Source organism: Sinohyriopsis cumingii, chromosome 10, assembly GCF_028554795.1.
Source record: "Sinohyriopsis cumingii isolate HCF-2022 chromosome 10, ASM2855479v2, whole genome shotgun sequence".
Taxonomy (NCBI): domain Eukaryota; kingdom Metazoa; phylum Mollusca; class Bivalvia; order Unionida; family Unionidae; genus Sinohyriopsis; species Sinohyriopsis cumingii.
The window spans coordinates 63144928-63164928 of NC_142970.1; the positions used below are offsets into that span (position 1 = coordinate 63144928).

At 36.0% G+C, this 20001-nt stretch overlaps 1 long non-coding RNA gene across 1 annotated transcript; it reads left to right on the top strand.

Annotated features, from left to right (window-relative positions):
- The first annotated feature begins 6221 nt into the window (after positions 1 to 6221).
- On the top strand, positions 6222 to 20001 carry LOC149790259 (uncharacterized). Its single transcript, XR_016423823.1, has 2 exons — positions 6222 to 6642; positions 11949 to 20001. It is a non-coding gene; the product is annotated as an uncharacterized LOC149790259 (long non-coding RNA).

The following is a 20001-nucleotide window of genomic DNA, read 5'->3' on the forward strand; positions in this document are numbered from 1 at the left end:
TGCTAAAGCATGATGTGTGAAGCGGCGTCATTTGCGCTGAGGTTCTATACCAAGGAACTATGACGCAGTCAGTTGGCATAATGGGACCTGGAGGTGTGTTGTGGACAATTTATCCCCAGACGTAGGGGCACGTGGGACTGGGGAGGACAATGTGCACTGGCCGTGAGGGGACGTGAAACCAGATGTGTGTGTGGATGCATAACGGATAACAGAAAAAAACTACGTAGAATTCTGGAGTAAGACAGAAAAAGAATTTGTGGTGGATGAAAACCTTACAATTGAAAATAAAACCACGTAACCTAAAAGAATATGCTTCGTCGTATAGGTATGTGTACATTTCTTGGCATTTATCTACAGTGTTTATATAATCAATGATAAAAAATTACCAAACTGTCGACATTATACGGTAAATTTCTCGGTTACGAGGTACACATACTGTGATGTATTTAATATTTTGTTGTTGCTGTTGTTCTTCTTAAACATAATATAATGTTCTAAAAATCTATTAATTAAATATGAAAAGGCCGCCTCCCCCCCCCCCTTTGGTCTCTCTCTCTCTCTCTCTCTCTCTCTCTCTCTCTTAGTACTGTAATAAAGCAGAATAATGACTTAGACCAATGATTTAGATCAAATGTACAGATATTAAAATATTTTAATTACCTCTTGTTGGTTCGTCATTTCACTTAGTTTCTATTAATTTGCATGCGACGATACGTGACTGGCTGAGCGTAAATGTGAATGACTTAGCTACCCATGTGTTAAGAGTGCTCTACATTAAAACGGTCTTTCATGTTTAAACCATAAGTGTGTATTATACTGATTTCATCAATGTGCAGAATATTAGAAACTCAAAAAAGAAAACAATCACCTTATCAATATGGAAATGTGGTTGTGAATAGCCACAAAAGGAAGAGAACTACATTTTGTAGCGGACACACTCGGCAGCGATGTGAGGACTTCATTCACTCGGTCAATACACAGCTGCCTATATATATATATATATATTATAAATAACATGGCTTTAAAAGTGTTGGTATAAAACAATTTGACATAACAGTGCTATTGGTATATCAAATTGTGATCCGCCCATGGTGCGATAATATGAATATATAAACATTCTTGGAACTGTATGCTGTAGGTTCTGTTGCTATATATCAGTGACGAATTTCCACTCATTAATCATTGGTAATCTATGAAGATAACGATACAAAGTAAACAATCCTCTTTTCTAAATGAATTTAATATGGTACACAGTTTCATTTCACAATTTAATTACCTCTTGCTGGTTCGTCATTTCGCATAGTTTCTATTCCACACTAAACTCCATGCGCCTGTATGTGAATGACTGAGTGTTCAGTGTTCAAGAAGGTAGCGATGTGTTTGCAGTCCTCTAATTTCTTCATTAAAACCATCTTTCAAGTATAAATCATAAGTGTCTTATATTGATTTAATCAATGTGAATGAAAATAAAAGCTCTAATAAGAAAACACTCAACTTATCAATATGCAAAAGTGATTATGAAAAGCCGAAAAAGGCATACAACATGTTGTAGCGGACACGCTCAGCAGGGATGCAAGTACATTCACTAGGTCAATACAAAGTTGCATGTTGTCAGTCTTAACTCCGTTCACAAGGCAAATATGTGTATATGAACGTGATATAAATAAAATGTATGTATAGTATGTACGCTGTATAAATGATACCACTCGTATAAATTTTGCATTAAAAGGAAACTCGACAAGCCTCGTTTCCTTTTAATTAAAAATGTATACAAAATGTATACATCTCGTGATATATCATTGATACAGTGTACTTACCATATATATATATATATATATATATATATATATATGGGTCGTTCACATATGACGTGGTTCGAGTCTAGGATTCGGTCAATGTGGGTATGTGAGAAAGCTTGCCAGTAGCTTTTCGTGGGTCGGTGGTTCTTCCCGGGGTTTTCCCGGGTTCTTCCTCAACCATTAATACTGGCCGCCATGCATAGCCTATCGTGTGTTGAAAAATGGCGTTAAACCCCACAGCAACAACACATATGATATTACACAGTGAGGGGGAAGGGGGTCAAACTTTTGTGACCGAGTGTGACGAGGGCGGAGTGGGTTAAAGAAATGTGACATCACATTACATATGAGTGTGGATCGCTTCTTTCAAAAAAAATGTCAGAAAAAAAAAATTTTGTGACCTGCATCCTCCGTCCATTTTTATCCACAATAGATAACAACTCTCTCGTGGACGTCTTATATTAATATTGTTAACTCAGATGAAATATTGGGTAATTGTAATAACCTTTATAACTAACTATTGTTTTTTTAATTATGTACATGTAATTCTTATTTTTAATATAATGTAATACACACTTTAAAAACAACATATAGACTAAATAACCTGCTGGCCTACTGGTGATTAAACTTAGATTTTGGAAAAGTAAAACAATAGGCTAACAAGTTATCACCATCCTGACAAAAGTCCGACGAGATCAAAGACACGAGTTTAGTAAGTTGAAAGTCGTTTTTCGGTCCGCAGTGAACATTTAATCTTTTAATATTTTTATGTGGAAAAAAAAAACAACAAATGTAATTAGCTAAGTAGCGCCAAGGTTGGGCCCTGTGTCGCGCAGGGACGCCGCACTTTAAAGGGAATACATATATCAAATGTTAGCTTTTTGTTTTATTGAAAACGTTTTGTTGACACCAACGAAGTGCTAGATTATAAACGGTCCTACTAGCACAAAGAGTCTTTGAGGCTTAATGACATTTTTTTTAAAAAAAGGCAGTCTAACAAAGACAGGATGAGGGGAGAGAAGAACTTTGAGGATTGAGCAAGCGTGGGACACTAGTAACATTTACGCTATTGAAACCAAACAACGTAATGTGTCTTGTTTTAATTTTCATGACTCTTCGGCAGCCCATAACAATGGATAAAAATACATCAGTCTTCATTTAACGCTTATGTGCTAGCATATCCTAAAAAAACAAAACCAAAAAGATGTGAAAAGATGAACTTCTTATAGAGTGCAATAGTATCAAGAATGACACAAATTTGACCGAAAAAGTTCACCATATGTCGCAAGAGCTCAAAGAGAAAAAAGGAACACTTTTTAGCTTTTGGACAAAACAGAAAACACTAGTTTAAAAAAAAAAGTTTCTACTCAGGAAAATTCAGAGTCCAATGAACAACCGACTTATGTCGTGAATATAATTACTTCTGAAACATTGCCTTCTAAAGCCATTTGGCTACTCCAAGAAATGCTACTGTTCAATTACATTTAAAGTCCCAAACTGATGTCATAAATTCTGACCTCGTTGGTTTGTTTAAACGGCAGAAACAAGGGTTACTTTCAAATGAGCAGAACTTAGAGTTAAAAGATAAATAAAAAAGAATAAAATGAGTTGGAAAAGGAACTAAAGAGGAAGATTGATGATCAAAGAAGATCCCAGAAAGCAAGGGATTTGAAAAAATAAAAACTGAATGCTTTATTGGAAGATAATTCTGAACTGCGCACAACACTGAATATCAGGGCCAGATGAGGTCAACCAAAAATCAAAAAGGAACAACCATTGCTTTAGCAAACTATACTTTATATCGCAATGCATGGTTCCGCTTCTCATGAAAAAAGACAGTTCGAAGTCTACAGAAGTATCCAAACCTAGGATCAATTAACAGAGCATTTGTATATAAAAAAGATGGCTTCTTCGTCTACTTTCTAAGCGTAGTTCGTCGTCAGAAGGTACGCGTCATGTAACCACTGTCCCAGTAAAATTAAGTAGAGCGGAAAATGATTATCACACTAAACATATTGATGGCCAGTGTTGCACAACTACAATAAGACATTTGGAAGAACTGTTTTATATGCTTGGACCGGACGAGGCTTATTTTATCAGCCAGGACGATAAATATCGCGTCCCAATTGGTTTGGTCGCTGCCAATAAGCAGAGTCCACTGCTAATGCACGTTGAGTATAAAGTAAGCCTTCCTGACCATGACTGGGTAATTGCTGCCCGGCACAAGCTTATACCCTCGGTGTATGCCGGCATTGAGATCCATTGCAACGGTCTTGGAAACAGAGATGCTGTTGGCTTTTCTGGCCCAACGTTTATAGCCAACCGATCTGGAAAACACTTAGCATCAGCAGCACTCAGCCATGGATTTGACTTTGAAAAGTTACTGTGCCTAACATAATTCGATACCATAACCAGGGCTGGTATTGATAAACTGGTAAAGCGGATTCTCGTGTTTACTGTTGATGGTGGGCCGGATGAAAACCCACGGTATCAAAAAGTCATTACGGTTGCCATCCACCATTTCTTGAAACATGATCTTGACTTTGTCTTCCTTGCAACAAATGCTCCGGGAGGAAGTGCTTTATACAGAGTGGAGAGAATGATGGCGCCACTAACTAGGGAATTTAGTGGAAATAATATTACCTCATGACAACTATGGCAGCCATTTAGACGAACGAGGTAAGACAATTGACATTAAGCTAGAAAATAAAAACTTCGAATTTGCCAGAAAAAACGTTGGTTGAAATATGATCACAGTTGACCGTAGACAATTACCCAACCAATGGCTGGGTATTTGGAGCCATTAAATTCTGACCTCATGGAACAGGATGTATTGTGTAGAGATCAGAATGGTGTGACACCCATGTCCGCTCAAGCCAACACTTGCTTCAGATTGAGAAGTGTGACGACAACGTGTACTGTTCGAAAGCACGAAGCTCATACTTCAGCGTGATAAAAGACATATTTCTTCTTCCTCCTTTACCCCTTGTTCAAACATGTAAAGGGCTTAAAGTTCCAGAACGAGCAACATATGGAGCCTTGTACAAATTTCCAACCTTATATGCAACTCAAAGTCACAAAACGGAAGACATTGCACCGCGGTCAGCAAACACATTTCGGACAATTCCCTACGATTTTTATTGCTCTTCATTTCAATCTGTGATGAATGGGAGAATTTGCAAGATATGCCACGTGTACTTCAGCTCTCTGGTCATGCTGCCCAGTCATTCAGTCCTTCACAAACAAACAAAATTGAAAAATTGTTAAAGCTACGTTAAAAATACAAAACACACTTCACAAACAAATAGCAGTTCCACTGAAGCGCATCAGACCAATGCGAGTCGGTGTTAGAAGGCAACGCGAAACGATGGTCATACTAGCAGATGCAGAGAATGGAGAAAGTGGAGATTGGATTGACGAGGAGGAACTTGATTTGGAGGATATATCCATTCCAATAAAGGATGTTAATCTAGAAACACATGGATTTCTTTTTCGTTCAATGGAGGAGCATTTTACTTTGCCTTGGGATAATGATAACTATGAAGAAAAGTTTTTAAACCCTTAGAATTTTTGTTGATTTGTTGATACTTTAATGACAGTAAGAACTGAAGTGATTGATGTGTTTAATTTACATTTCATCTTTTTGTTTAAAATTAATTAATTTTTTTTAAAGTAATTGTATAAATGTTTAACTAGCCAAGCAGTCCATGCAAAAGCCTGATTATTTAAACACTATTTTACATTAAAGATTAATGACCCTTCCAGTGGCCAAGTAGTTAGTCCACCTCGGATGCGGGAGGTCGTGGGTTCGATCCCCGGCCGAGCTATACCAAAGATTACAAACATGGTACTAACAGCTGCCTCGCTTGGCGCTCAGCATTGAGAGGTTAGTGTTAAGACTGGTCGGCCTGGTGTCAGGATAGTGTTACTTGGTGGGACATCATGCTACAAGTCCGCGACATGATGCCCCAGTGACAGGCATCACTATAAACTGCCACACTGCAGACATCGTAGCAATATGACTGAAAAATTGTTAAAGCTACCTTAAAAATCCAAATCACGCACACACACACACACACACACACTACAGATTGTTGTTCTGTTTTTATAGTTAACTGATGTACATTATATTTACTTTTCAGTATTACAGAACAATTGTGAGGTCAAGAGATTTCTGACAAACATAGAGGGGGTCTCTTTTTTTGTGACATGGGAGAGTAGAGTAAAAAAAAGAAAGGCAAAAATTGTGTGACGTCAGATGTGGACGACCCCCCCCCCCCCCCCCCACACACACCAAGACAAGATGGCGCTCAAATGTTAAGTTCCCTCCTGGATTTAGATCCCAAAACTCTACAACTTTCACGTCAATAATTTAAAATGCAGCATGTTGCTTGAAGGGTTAGTGTATTAAGGCGGCGGGGTCTTTAGGCTTAATGATTTAGGTTGTGAAAAGCGTTATGTGATTAGAGCCTTCTATCGGGTATAGTCAATCACTAAGGTTCAGACTAAATAATTGGTAGGGGAGAGTGGGACCATCGGTGTAACCAAAATTTGTTTTTTTATTTTGATTTCAAGATAATTCACTTTTACAACTAATATTGTCTTATTTTTCCTACATTCAGAGAAAAAAGGACATTACCAATCAAGAAGAACATTGGTTTTCCAGCAATATTAGGTGTGTTTGCCAGTTTTGTCGATTAACACCGATTTTTACTCGCTCACATAAACGCATGACTGTTTTTGGCGGAAGTGAGGCAACATCTTCCAAGTGATATATGAAATTTTAAAATTTTGACACCATCGTGTGAATTCTCCGTGAATTGTTATTTTCCAAGACTCCCAGGTATGTTGATATTTATTTGCAGGAATTGTGATGTCCAAAAAATATCAAATGTAGGAAGAATTACGAGGTACAGATTTGTTGCTGTGAGCAGTGTATGTTTTTATTTCCTGCGATCTGATCATGGACTTGATCATGGTTCGGTTGCAGGTAGTCGTAAGGTCTTAATATTTATGTGGTAAACTCTCCAGTTCTTGGAGGTATAGGAAATAAATTCCTTTTAACCTTTCAGATCTACATTTGTTGTTTTTTTTTTCATCTAAGAATGAAATGGAGAATCGTCATTTTAACCCAGAGAAGATTTTGCGAAATTTGACCTTCCTCAAACAAATCTGGACGGTTACTTGAAACACTGAAATACGATCAAAAACCGAAACGCAATAGAACAACCCAAAAGAAACAAGTATTTACGTGTTTTCAGTCTATATATCCATGTACACATATAAGTTATTATTCATATTTGTTTGATAATAATGCTTGTTAAAATTAACATTGATTTAAGTGATTTTTATAGAACTTATTTCATTTTTACCACAATACACACAGAATTATACACTGCATTCGGGCTTTTCAGCAAATGTAAAGTTTCCATCACCATCACTGGCACAAAACATACCGAATTTTCGACTGATTGATGACAGTAAAATAAAGCAGTGCTGATCCCATTTGAAAAGCAGCAGTTGTCATCAGAAAATTCTGTTAGAAACAATACTAATTTTGGATACACAGGATAATACTGCTGTGTTTTCAGGATCCATGATATGTCTGCCTATTCTGTGTGTGATTTGTATTATTAATGTAGCTTTAACAATTTTTCAGAGGCCCAGAGTGGCCAAGTGGTCTAAAGTGCTCTCTGTTACCGATCACTGTCATCTCACTTCTGTCTGTGTGGGTTCGAGTCTCGGATTTGGCTAATGTGGATATGTGAGAACGCTTGCCAGTAGCTTCTCGTGGGTCGGTTGTTCTTTCCCGGGTTCTTCTACCATTAATACTGGCCGCCATGTATTGCCTATTGTGTGCTGAAAAATGGCATTAAACCCTACAACAACAACAACTACAACAACAATTTTTCAGTATATTGCTACAATGTCTGAAGTGTGACAGCTTATAATGATGTCCAGCACTGGGACATCACGCTGCATGTCACATTATCCTGACCCCAGGCTGGCCAGTCTTAACACTAACCTCTTAATGCTGAGTGCCAAGCGAGGTAGCTGTTAGTACTATATTTTAAAGTCTTTGTTATGACAAAGCCTTGGTTTGAACCCACGACCTCCTGCATCCATGGCAGGTCCTCTAACCGCTAGGCCACTGGAGCAGTCCAACCTATTCTGTATGTGCACTGATTATGAAAAGCTGTAATGTTTATGCATTAGGCTATGAAAATGGAATGCATAACATTGGACTAATTCAGTCTGCATTTCAGCCAAGGAACTAGGTCAGGTTTATAGCTGGTTTTGCAAAATTCAACTTAAAAATGACAATAAATGGCAAGAGATAATAAGCAAACTACACCAGTTTTGTTTTAGAAAAGTTGAATCTTTGATTAAAAAAGTTAGTAAGTTGATGAGACACAACAATGAATAGAATGTAATTTTTACAATGTCTCGTTAATGGAAGAAAAAAAAGTTACTAAAGAATTTTGAAACAGACTTTGCACCCAGGAATTTCTTATTAATCCATCCAAGTGGCTGTTTGACAAGTTGGTTAGCAGATGATAAAGTTGGTGTGGGACAACTTGCAAAGTTAGAAACTTGGATTAAGATGCGGTTTTGTTTTGAGGTAGATATTTCTATCTTTTAAGTAGTGTATTGATTTGTATGATTTTAAAAGATAAATATTAAATAGGTTTTTCAGGTTAGAAGTTCAAGAAAGTCATGGGGTGGGTCTTCATGTAGACTTAGAAATCACATTTTCGTATTCATTTAGAAGAGAAACATGAGATATTTTTGTACACTTGATGAATATTGTTTAGCTTATTAAAAGATGAATTTTCTTTCTTGATACAATTGGATTTTAGACCAAAAACAACATGTGATCCAATTATTACAGAAATGATGTAGCATTGTGCAGAATAGTACAATGCTCAGAATAGACTGACACGGTGGTACAAGTATTTACATGGTTTTGTTGTATGTATCATCAGAATAGGCTGACACGGTAGTACAAGTATTTACATATTTTTGGTGTATGTGTCATCAGAATAGGCTGACATGGCAGTACAAGTATTTACATGTTTTGGGTGTATGTATCAGCAGAATAGGTTGACACGGCTGTACAAGTATTTACATGTTTTTGGTGTATGTATCATCAGAATAGGCTGCCACGGCTGTACAAGTAGTTACATGTTTTTGGTGTATGTATCATCAGAATAGGCTGACATGGCAGTACAAGTATTTACATGTTTTGGGTGTATGTATCAGCAGGATAGGTTGACATGGTGGTGTTTTAATAATAATAAAATGCCAAATTAACCTTGAGGCAATTTTGATAAGAATTATTTATTTATTTTTATATATTTTTACCACAATTCATGTAATGACATTTATCAGTCCTACTTGATTGGACAGAGATGATAAACAGGGAATAGTAACGGGGAATAGTAGCATATAAACAGAATGTAAGTGAAAATTATCAAAATCCCACGAGTATCCACTGACATTGTATTATATATCTCTTGTGAAGTATATTTTGAGGTTCAGGTTTTAATTTTATTGCAGTAATTGTGACAGTTCATACATTTAGAATTTTTATTCCCCAGTCAAGGTTTTTGTCTGTTTGTCTTTGGTGCAGCAAGAGTTGTCTGTCCATCCGTAGAATTAATATATTTTGTGTCAGTGTCAGTGTGGTGTTTGAACATGTTTTTGCTTGTTTCATTTATATCCTTTCCATTTTCTTAGACTGAAATTGTTTATGACTGTTGGCAAGCTTCAGTTCTCCAGTTGAGTACTACTAGAGTATTAATCAGAATGTATAATTGGTTATTTATGCAATTTTGAAGAAAAACATTTTGAGCATTTTTGTTCTATAGTTGTATGCTTTAAGAACATGGTTCTTCTTTATTTTTCTGAATGCATTCAATCTGTTTGATTCTTATGGGTTATTGATTTTTTATATTAACGAGTTATTGATTTTTATATATTAATGGGATATTGACTTTTATTCAATATTTGTCTTTAGCCTTTGCGGGAAGCAATTACTCCATTTTTCAGAAATCAAACAAATGTCAGTGTGAACTAGTCCATCTCCACCCCCCACCCCCAATTTGTTTCAAGATATTGTTTCAGTCAGTCACCGTAACTGCATTATACATCTGTCAATATGCACCTAGTGTTCTCATGTAAATGGTGTGTGTGCAGAATACATGGTGCTTTGGGCAGAACCACTGTAATGACTTTGACTAGGGTCTTCTCATCACTTCCAGTTATGAGGCTGTTTAGATTAACAACCTGAAGTTTACTTTGAGATAATGAAGGGAAAAAAAATTACATTTTGAAATTGCTTTCGTTCTGAATGAAGAGGGGTGCTAGAAATATTGGTGATTTGCTTGTTCTGGCCTCTTTCACCATTTTACCATCACATGCATTTTAGACAGCATAAAAGTTTTGCAAAGGCCAAGAACAATCTGCCCAGTGCAGTGCAGTTCCTTAGTGTGTTTGTAATATATTAGTGCGGGTGGGTGTGCCCACTTGTCATATACATGTCACTTTTGCTTGGTTATCGTTATCTAGGAGATGATGAACCACAGTGTTATTGCTCCGACTGAGTGAATCATAAAATATGAAAATTAATGCATGGAATAACAGATCTGAGTTGAGATATAGAATAGAACAACATGAGCCTCTATGTAAAATATAATAATTTAATCAACTGCATAAATAAAATAATTTTGATCATGACAGTTGAATGATAATATTTCTCTTAGAAATAAAATTACCAAGCTCTAAAAAAATCAATTAGGAATTCTGTTTACACTGATAAGACAAATGTCTTTATAGAGTTGAGTGAACGATCGACCTCAAATTGCCGGCATAACCCGTTTGCTTCATGTCCTTTCAAATTCAATGTTAGAGACAGGTCAGCTTAGCCATATATCTTTTCCATCTCTTTCCAGCCTCTTTCCAGTCATCAACTGTAATTTGGTTGTCTGCCTTCTTTTCACACTGTGAAGTACAGATATGGAGCTCTTTTTTCATGTTTCTCAACTTCCTGACACCCATCTGTTGGATAATGTAATAATGAGAAATACATGTTATTTCCCAGAAATTTGTTTTGTATTTATTCCTTCATAACCATGCCAAACATTGCAAGATGATTAACTGAAAGAATTTAGACATTGCAGTTAACATAATCTTCAGCCATTTCTTCACAGAGTACCATGCCCCACCCACCTGTACTGAATTGTGCATTACTATTAGAACTTAAGAAAATGTTGCAAGTGACCAGTCACTTTTAATTTTGTGGGAATGGGGTGCACAGAGTGTGATTATTTTGACCAAAATGTCCTTCCCCCAGATAGCTGGAATTAAATTCCTTGTATCCTGATCTATAGAAAAATAAAATAGCTATATATATATATATATATATATATATATATATATATATATATATATATATATTAATTTAGTCTAAAACAAAAATGATCCTGAATTAAATGAAAGAAGAATGTTCTGGTTCAAAGAAAAATCACAACCCATCTGTCCTGAATATTAAATGATCAGTTTCTAAATTATATTCAATGTACAACAAAAAAAACTTATTAATTCTGCTGATTCAATGTACAATTTACTGCCATTGTGACACTCAAAATCTTATTACTACTATTCTTGCCAGGATAGCCAGTTTGACCTGGTATTTTCATATAATTTTTTAATAAAAAAAACAACTTCTTTTGATGCCTATCTGGTTCTAAATGACAATGGTACCAGTCTTAATAGTAATACTAATATGGTTGCCATGACAGCCATCTTGAAAATCTTATCACTTCTCATGAATTCTATTAACATAGGTTTTCACCAAAAGACTTTACAACCAATATGGCTGCCACAGTAGCTAATTTGAAAATCTTATTATTGCTAAAAAAATATTAGAGATTGTTTCAACAAATGGCAGTTAAAAAGAAGAAATGTTCTTAAAGTGAATACTTGGAAATTCTTTCAGATCAGAATATCACCATTATCTCTGAGGGAATCTTGTTAGAGTAGTAGAGTACTTGAATAAGTAGAGGGATATCTTGCCATTGTATGGATTTAAAAAAACACAACAATCTATTGGATCAAATTCCTTTTTTTAATTTATTTATTTTACAGAGTTGCTCAAGGCAGACTTCTTCCTTGATGTATGTCTGGTTCTGGATACCACTGAAAACAGACGCACTGCACATTACTCCTGTATGAAATTGGAAAATGAAAATTGACAGAAAAAGATCGTGTGCTCGCAATACAGCTCATATTATCGCTGCACAAAGTGAATACTTGCAGACTTCCAAAAGGGATCAACAGTCATCAAAAAAATTCCGATGTGTAACATGCCATAAAAAATTTTCTAGCCGAGGGAATCTTAAAGCACATGAACGGATCCACAGTGGTGAGAAGCTTTTCAGATGTGATGAGTGTAATAAATCATTTTCATTTCCAGGAAATTTGACAGTTCATAAAAGAATTCATGCAAATATTAAGCCATATAAATGTGAAGACTGTGGTAAAACCTTTTCTGCAAAAGGAAATTTATTGGCTCATGTCAGGACACATACAGGTAGCAGGCCTTTTAAATGTAAAGAATGTGGCAAAAGATTTTCACACAAAGGGAACTTGAATGCACACATGAGACTTCATTTAGGTCTAAAACCATTCATATGTTCATATTGCAAGAAGGGTTTTGCTCATAAAGGAAACCTGAACGTTCATCTGAAAGTTCATGGAAAGCCAGTCACTTATAGTTGTGAAATATGTCCAAAAGTATTTTCAAAACAGCGATTATTAAAGAAGCATCTGTATCGGCACAGCAATCTATCCAAAGCTAATGATGCCCTCCAGAAGACGCTGGCTAAAGAAAACATTTCTAAGGAAGCTGAAACAGCCAGCTCGAATGCACATAAAACTCTCTCACGTAATGATAATATTAAGATGGGAGAGAGTAAGAAAATTCAAGATCTACAACAGGATCACATGAGATTGCTCTGGAAGTCAAAGCCTTTCACATGTCCCGAGTGCAGTAAGGGGTTTGAGGTTAAGAGAAGCTTAACTATTCATATGAAAGTTCATGGAAGGCCAGCAACTTACAGTTGTGAAATCTGCCCGAAAGTATTTTCAAAACGGAGATTATTAAGGAAGCATCTGGAGCAGCACTCTAACCCAGCAAAGGCTAACGACGCTCTCCGTGAGCTACTGGCAGGAGAAAACATCTCAATGGAACCTGGAATTTCGGAAATGGCAAATAATTCTGAAAGTGCAAAATTAGATGACTCAAACATCGATAACCTTATTTCATTGACTGACACTATTGGGGTAGAAGGTGGTAAAAACATCGGTGATCTACAAAAGAGCCAGGATGGCAAAGACAAACTATTTACTAGTTCCCAAGAATGTGTTGTGTGTAGCCAAAAGTTTTTTGATGAACAGAAATTGGAAATTCATCTGAGATCACATCTCCCCATTAGTAAAGTTTACTCTAAATGATGAATGCTTTTCTCAGGGATCTATACTTAGCTGAATAAAATGACAATATTGTTAAAATCTGCAAGATGATGAATCAGTTTGAATATTTACACAACTTTCCAGATCATAATGTAAACACTGTCCCAGCTATGCATATGTCAATCCTTTGACATAAATTTGGAATCCACAATCTTGAAATGAATTTGGAATCCACAATATTGAAATGAATTTGGAATCCACAATATTGAAATGAATTTGGAATCCATAACATTGAAATGAATTTGGAATCCACAATTCCTCTTGATGATCGTGACTAGCATACTGGGATTTTGGACGAGTCCAAGTTTTAGAAGGGAGTGAATAGCATTAAAACAAACAACCAGATTGTTTATTGTGAATGTTAGCAATATTGTTTTTATTTAGTTACCTATATATATAAGATATAAGCCACAAAATGTTCCTGTAAAAACTCTTAACAATGTAGGTATTCAGGTTTCAGCATCAAGGATACAAAATTTTAAAAAGACATATTTTGAATTTTGGAATTTCATTAGATAAAACCATAACACTTTATTTTCGTAACTTTATTTACTGTTAAGTGAAATAGAATAAGCTGCAGTAAGGAACTAAATTGAGCTAATTTGGGGATTAGAAAATATTTCTCAATTGCCTTGGACATATGACTTAGAAAAATGATTGGTCCTTCTGAAGTCATACTTGTCCATGGATTTGAGTAACATGGAAGTTATATTCTGACACCTCGATCTTACAGAACAAAATTTATGAATTTACAAAAATATTACACCTTTTTTACAGCTAGTAATAACATGTAGATTGCAGGAGTGCAGAAATCTTGTCAAAATCAAAAGTTGTACACGGACAAGTAAATTAAAACTGCATAAAAGACCACTTCTTCATATTTGAAAAAGGAATAGTGGAAAATAGGACTATTAAAATGTTTACTTTATTAAGCTGTACCATTTAAATGTACGAAGTATGGATCCGGGACATGTAAAATATACTGGATATTTTAACTCGTCATTTTTTGCAGCAAAATGTGTACTTAAACTACAGACACACGGAAACGGTGACATGTATATATTTTGATTCACACTTGTTTGGTTTGTTAATGACATGTCTTTCCTTGTGATATCCAGTATGGCAAATAGTCCACCGGTTTTGCCTGCAAGTGAGAGGTATTTCTTGCATACAAGGTGAAAGTGTGATTTTCTTTGTTAGCCTCAAGCCGAAGAAACTTTTGCAGCCAAGAATCGTTGAACTCCCATTTTCTCTTCTTTGTCATGTTCCCTAACATGTTTTGTTTTAGCCTGTTTTGTTGACTTTTCAATCAACTTTTCATCATTTGGCCCTAGCATTTTAAGAAAACTATCTATCCAGATGAATTCAGGAAAAATTCATTCTAGTCACACATAATGATTTCAAGGAGTACAGCGACTGGTTCGAAAAAAACATTCTTCAGGTAAGCCCTATTCTCCTGCCAATTAAATTCCTTCTGATCAGATGTAACCATAAAAAATACTGCCTAAACCAGAACTGTCTGCTTCCACTGGTTGTATTCATAGAAGCTGCATCTGCTTTTCAGTCAGAATCCGTCAATTTTTCAGCATACACTATGTAAATATACAATGCACCCATATGACATTCTCTGGTAAGTATGAATTGTGCTTTTGTAAACACAGCTCTGACAAAATAGGAACTGTTGCCCATTAATGTTACAGGCCACATTTTACTTGTCCACTGACAAGTAACTTTGTGGGGACCCCAGCTAGTCTAAAGCGCTCACCATTCCAGATCAGTGCCATCTCACCTCTGTCAGCGTGGGTTGAAGTCATGGGCTAGTCTAATGTAGGTTTTTGAGAAAGCTTGCGATAGCTTCTCGGGTCGGTGATTCTTCTCTGGGTTTTCACAGGCTCTTTCTATACCAGTTATACTTGTTGCCATGTATAGCCCCTCATGTGCTGAAAAATGGCATTAAACCCATAACAACAAGAAGTAACCCTGCAAAAGTTTCTTGTCTGTAAAAACACATTTCCGACAGACAATATGAACAATGTGTTTTTGCAACCCTGAGAAGCCAATTGTTAAAAATAAATGAATCGAGATCAGCTCTATCTATTCTCACTTCTGAGTCAAGTCCCGCTCCAAACCGAGTGCCTGAGTGGTCTAAAATGCTCTCCATTATGGATCACTGCTATCTCACCTCTGTCTGCATGGGTTCAAGTCTAGGATTCGGTCAATGTGGGTATGTGAGAAAGCTTGCCAGTAGCTTCTCGTAGGTCAGTGGTTCTTCCTGGGGTTTTCCCAGGTTCTTACTCCACCATTAATACTGGCCTCCATGTATAGCCTATTGTGTGCTGAAAAAGTGGTGTTAAACCCCACAACAAACTGCATAGACCCTGATCTACCATTGCATAATGTGCTTGCAGGTCTGGGTCTATTCAGTTAAAAGTAATCAGTAGAACATACAGCTTAGACCTTGATACGTTGTTACTTTATATGATTGCAGATCATGGTCTATGTTTTTTGCGGTTGGACTGGACTTAAAAGTGAGTAAATATGGTATATTCAGTGATCCATGTCCAACAGTATGAACTTAATCTGCTGACATAACATCTATTCTTGCTTACAAGTTACATCCAACTGCAATCTACATACACCTATCTGTTGACAAGTGTAATGGCTGAATAGGGTCTATTTTGTTTGCCAGTAGACCAGGCTTGTTTGGGAGTATATATGGTATGTCTGAAGTGCATGAATGCATATTACCAGTAATTGAGACATTTTACTTTTTATTCCTCCCCTTTTTAAAATTTGTTACAATTATATGTAATACATCAGTTGATTCCATTATCACAGGTCATGGCAGACAATCCATTGTGTGCCTTTCTCTTATGATGAGATTTTTGCCCAAAACTTGTGATGATGGTCTTGATTTATAATGAATATAAATCTCTAATGAATTTCCTTCCTGAAAAAATACTGCTTGTATAACCAAGGCCTACTTTATCTGCACATTTAGTATCTTACATACTGTGTATTTGTCATAACAATGGTCTTTGAAGACAGGTTTTATGGTTTAGTATCGTTGGATAAAGTACAATTTATTATATGATCTACGTATAATAGTCGGTGATACAATTTACTTGGTTAATTACCATATGTACTCACTTATATGTCAATACCAGCTTCAGATTGCACAGACCCAGATCTGCCATCACATAATGCACTGGCATATCTGGGTCTGTGCAGTTTGTTGGGAGTAATCAGTAGAACAAAAAATATATACCCTAATCGGCATGCACAGTATGATATGACAGGATCTTTGTTGTTTGCAATCTGACTTGACTTATAAGCAAGTATAAATGGTAAGGTATGAGACCATTAACATTGCTATAATTTCTGCAGAACCAAATGACCTCTTTGATTTTTAACCACCACGCTAGTTGGTGTCAGCAATTAGTACTTAACTGTAGTGATAAGCTCAAGATTTGTACACATGCTGGCAAGTGTTCTCTTTAGTGCCAATTGCAGTAGATGGCCTGGAGATAATTTCTACCGAAGGTAGCAGTAGATGGCATGCTGACAATTTCTGCTGAACGTTCTGTCATTTACTCAAATGATTTTAATCTGAAAGCAACTAATATGACATATGTACTCACTTATAAGTTTAGTCCCATTGCAAACAACATGGACCTGCTCTGTCATTGCATATTGTGCTAGCAGATGGGGTCTTTGTTTGTTCTGCTGGTGATAAAATCAGACTTGTTATAGACAAACCTTTTCAAAATTTTAATGAGCCCAACCAAGAACTTCACTTGTACCAAAATTTGGGCTACAGGATTTGCTGAACTTTGCAATTTAGTTGGATACTTGGCCTTATATTGTGGATTATTCCTGTATATTATATATGTAGAATTATGCATTCCTTACTAATTAATTTATAATCCCAAGTGCTTTTGCTTGGGGGCAATGGAAAGCCAAGTCAAGGTCTGGAGGGAAAAAAAAACTAAATGAAACATGTACAGATCAAGGGTCTCGGACATGCAGCCCATAGTTGTATTTTTTGCAGCCCATGACAACACCTGGAATTTTTAAAATAATAATAAAACAAATTTTCTTCTTCATGGACAGCCAGTTTTGATAATGATTCAATTGTTACATTGTTTAATTATTGTTTCCACCATTTCAACCATCTTTTCTGTGGGCTGCTTTCACTGTGAGAAGGTTTCAGTGATGCAGCCATTGATCAAGTGTACTAGTCCTTATGTAGCCCTTTAGGTAAATTAAATTAATAAAGAAAATTATGTATGCTAGTAAGTATCTAATGGATTTTGGGTTATGTCCCCTGGGTCATAACCTGGAGGGTAGAGTTTGGAATTCTATATGGGTGGTGGTAATATGCTCTGAAACTTTGTACAGTGCAGTGGAAGTAAAGCTGCTCTGAATATGTATAGAAGTCACATGACATTTACCATATATGCTTGCTTACAAATGCAGTCCAGATCTGCTCTCTGGTCTTGCGCTGGCAGATTTGGGTCTTTGCAGTTTGTTAAGAATAATTATTAGAGCAAACATAAAACCTGATTTGCCCATATATTTTGCGATGGCAGATAATGGTCTGTGTTGTTAGTAGTTGGACTGATCTCATAAGCAAGTATATCTGGTATTTGTGTTACATAAAAATGTATATGTAAAGTAAAGTGATCTGTCAAAGCAGAAGAAAATATGTACATACAGTGAAATGTATTTTTCTGTATTATTTTTAATTATATTTCAGTATCATGACACTAGAAGATAATATCTTTGAAGAATAACTACATTTTCTTTGATGAATTGGAATTCATTGTTCTTATGGATCTTTTTTTAATACTTTCTAATGTATATATAATTATGTCACAGGTTTCAATGCTGTCTTGGTCTTGTAATGAAATATTTATTTTTTACTGATTATCAGCTTTTGGTTTGTTTTAAAATAAAGCTGTCTATATCTGATACATGTTTCAGTTTGTGCAAGCCTTCAAAACAAAGTGCTTTTGGAGATCTTGGTAATTATAAATGTTGTTGTCACCATCATCACATTAAAACGCCACCAATTCGTATTTTATTTAGCCCTCACGGCTTAAGTGAAGCTAACTATATAATGTTCTTTATTGGTGTTCACCCAGATGGAGTGAACATTAAACACTTTTTGAAATCTATGAGTTAAGTTTTGTTAAACAGTAAGACGAAAGCCAGATTTATTTGTGTACTATCTTAATTATGCATCGTTGACTCTTTATAACTTATAACATTTTTCATACATTTGTTTTAAAAGTCCACTGTCGATCACCTTGACTTTCTATGCCCACACTTTGCAGTGGGTGATATTGATTTTGCCCTTTCATTTTATTTAAAAGAACCTTGTTAGAAAGATTGTAAAACAACACTCAATGTAGACAAATGAAATTAGGATAGCAAATTTGCATCCATATTTTGATGAATTTTTTAGATTTTCAAGCCATCATAGCAGATTTTTAGCTCATCTGGTCATAGACCAGGAGAATGAAAAGGTCTGTTTGTCATGCATCGGTTTGTTAGCACTACTACTTCTAAACTACTCAGAGAATTGCCATGAAATTTTAAACACACATTCATCAAATGATCTAATTGAACCTTTTTGAAAATGGTGCTGCTCTGACATCTAGTATGGCTGTCACCACAGCCATCTTGAAACTTTTGTTATCACTACTCTGAATTGTAAAGTGAGCTAGAGTTTTCATTCTTATGATTTTATCAGTACTCCTCCTTATCAAAAGTGTTTGCAATAAAGGACTCCTTATGATGTCGAGTTGGTCCTAAATGAAAATGGTGCTGATTTATATGTCCAAAAACCGCTCCGATGGCTTAGTGGTTAGAGTGTCTGCCTCGTATGCAGGATGTTGTGTGTTCGAACCCAGGCCACATCAAACCAAAGAATTATAAAAAGGGTACTAACAGCTGCCTCGCTAGGTGCTCACCAAAATACTTGTGATATCTAGTTGGTCCTGAATAGAAAGGGTGCCAATCTGTTATCCAATACAGCCAGCACAGCAGCCATGTTGAAAATCTCATTGTTACTCCTCCAAAACAGAAAGTCACATCAGCAGAGATGCTCCCAGGATTTGTTTCATGAGGAGGGCTTTTCCCCCCTTGTCACAAAAATAAGGAGAGAGTAGAACAGAAATGAGGGGAGAAGGAAATGGCCATAGTTCAATATTTACAGAAACTTTGATATCTGTCTTTTTGTTTTAAATCAAATTCTTCAAAAGATGTTTTCTCTAGTAAGCATTAATCTGTCGACTGTTTCTGAGCTTAACCTGTTCCTTATAAGTGTAAGAATGTTGTTCTGTACTGAGAACCCCCATTCACATTCTGTTGTCTGAATAGGCATATACATAGCTAGCTTAGCCAGCTGGAACAAATTTGAAAACTGTTCTTATGGTTGGTGTGTACAATTTTCCACACCTCGCAGGTATTGTCTTTTGGATACTTCTGCTCCAACATAAGATTTTTCACTAACAAAAGGTTTGCATAACTTTCTTAAAATAGCACTCTGACTTCTATACCCAATCTGCATTTCTAAATTCCTGTATTAGGATTTCAACTCCATTAATGCCATAGTCTACTTGTTCAAACGTGTTTTGAAATAAGTATCTTTACTTCTTAA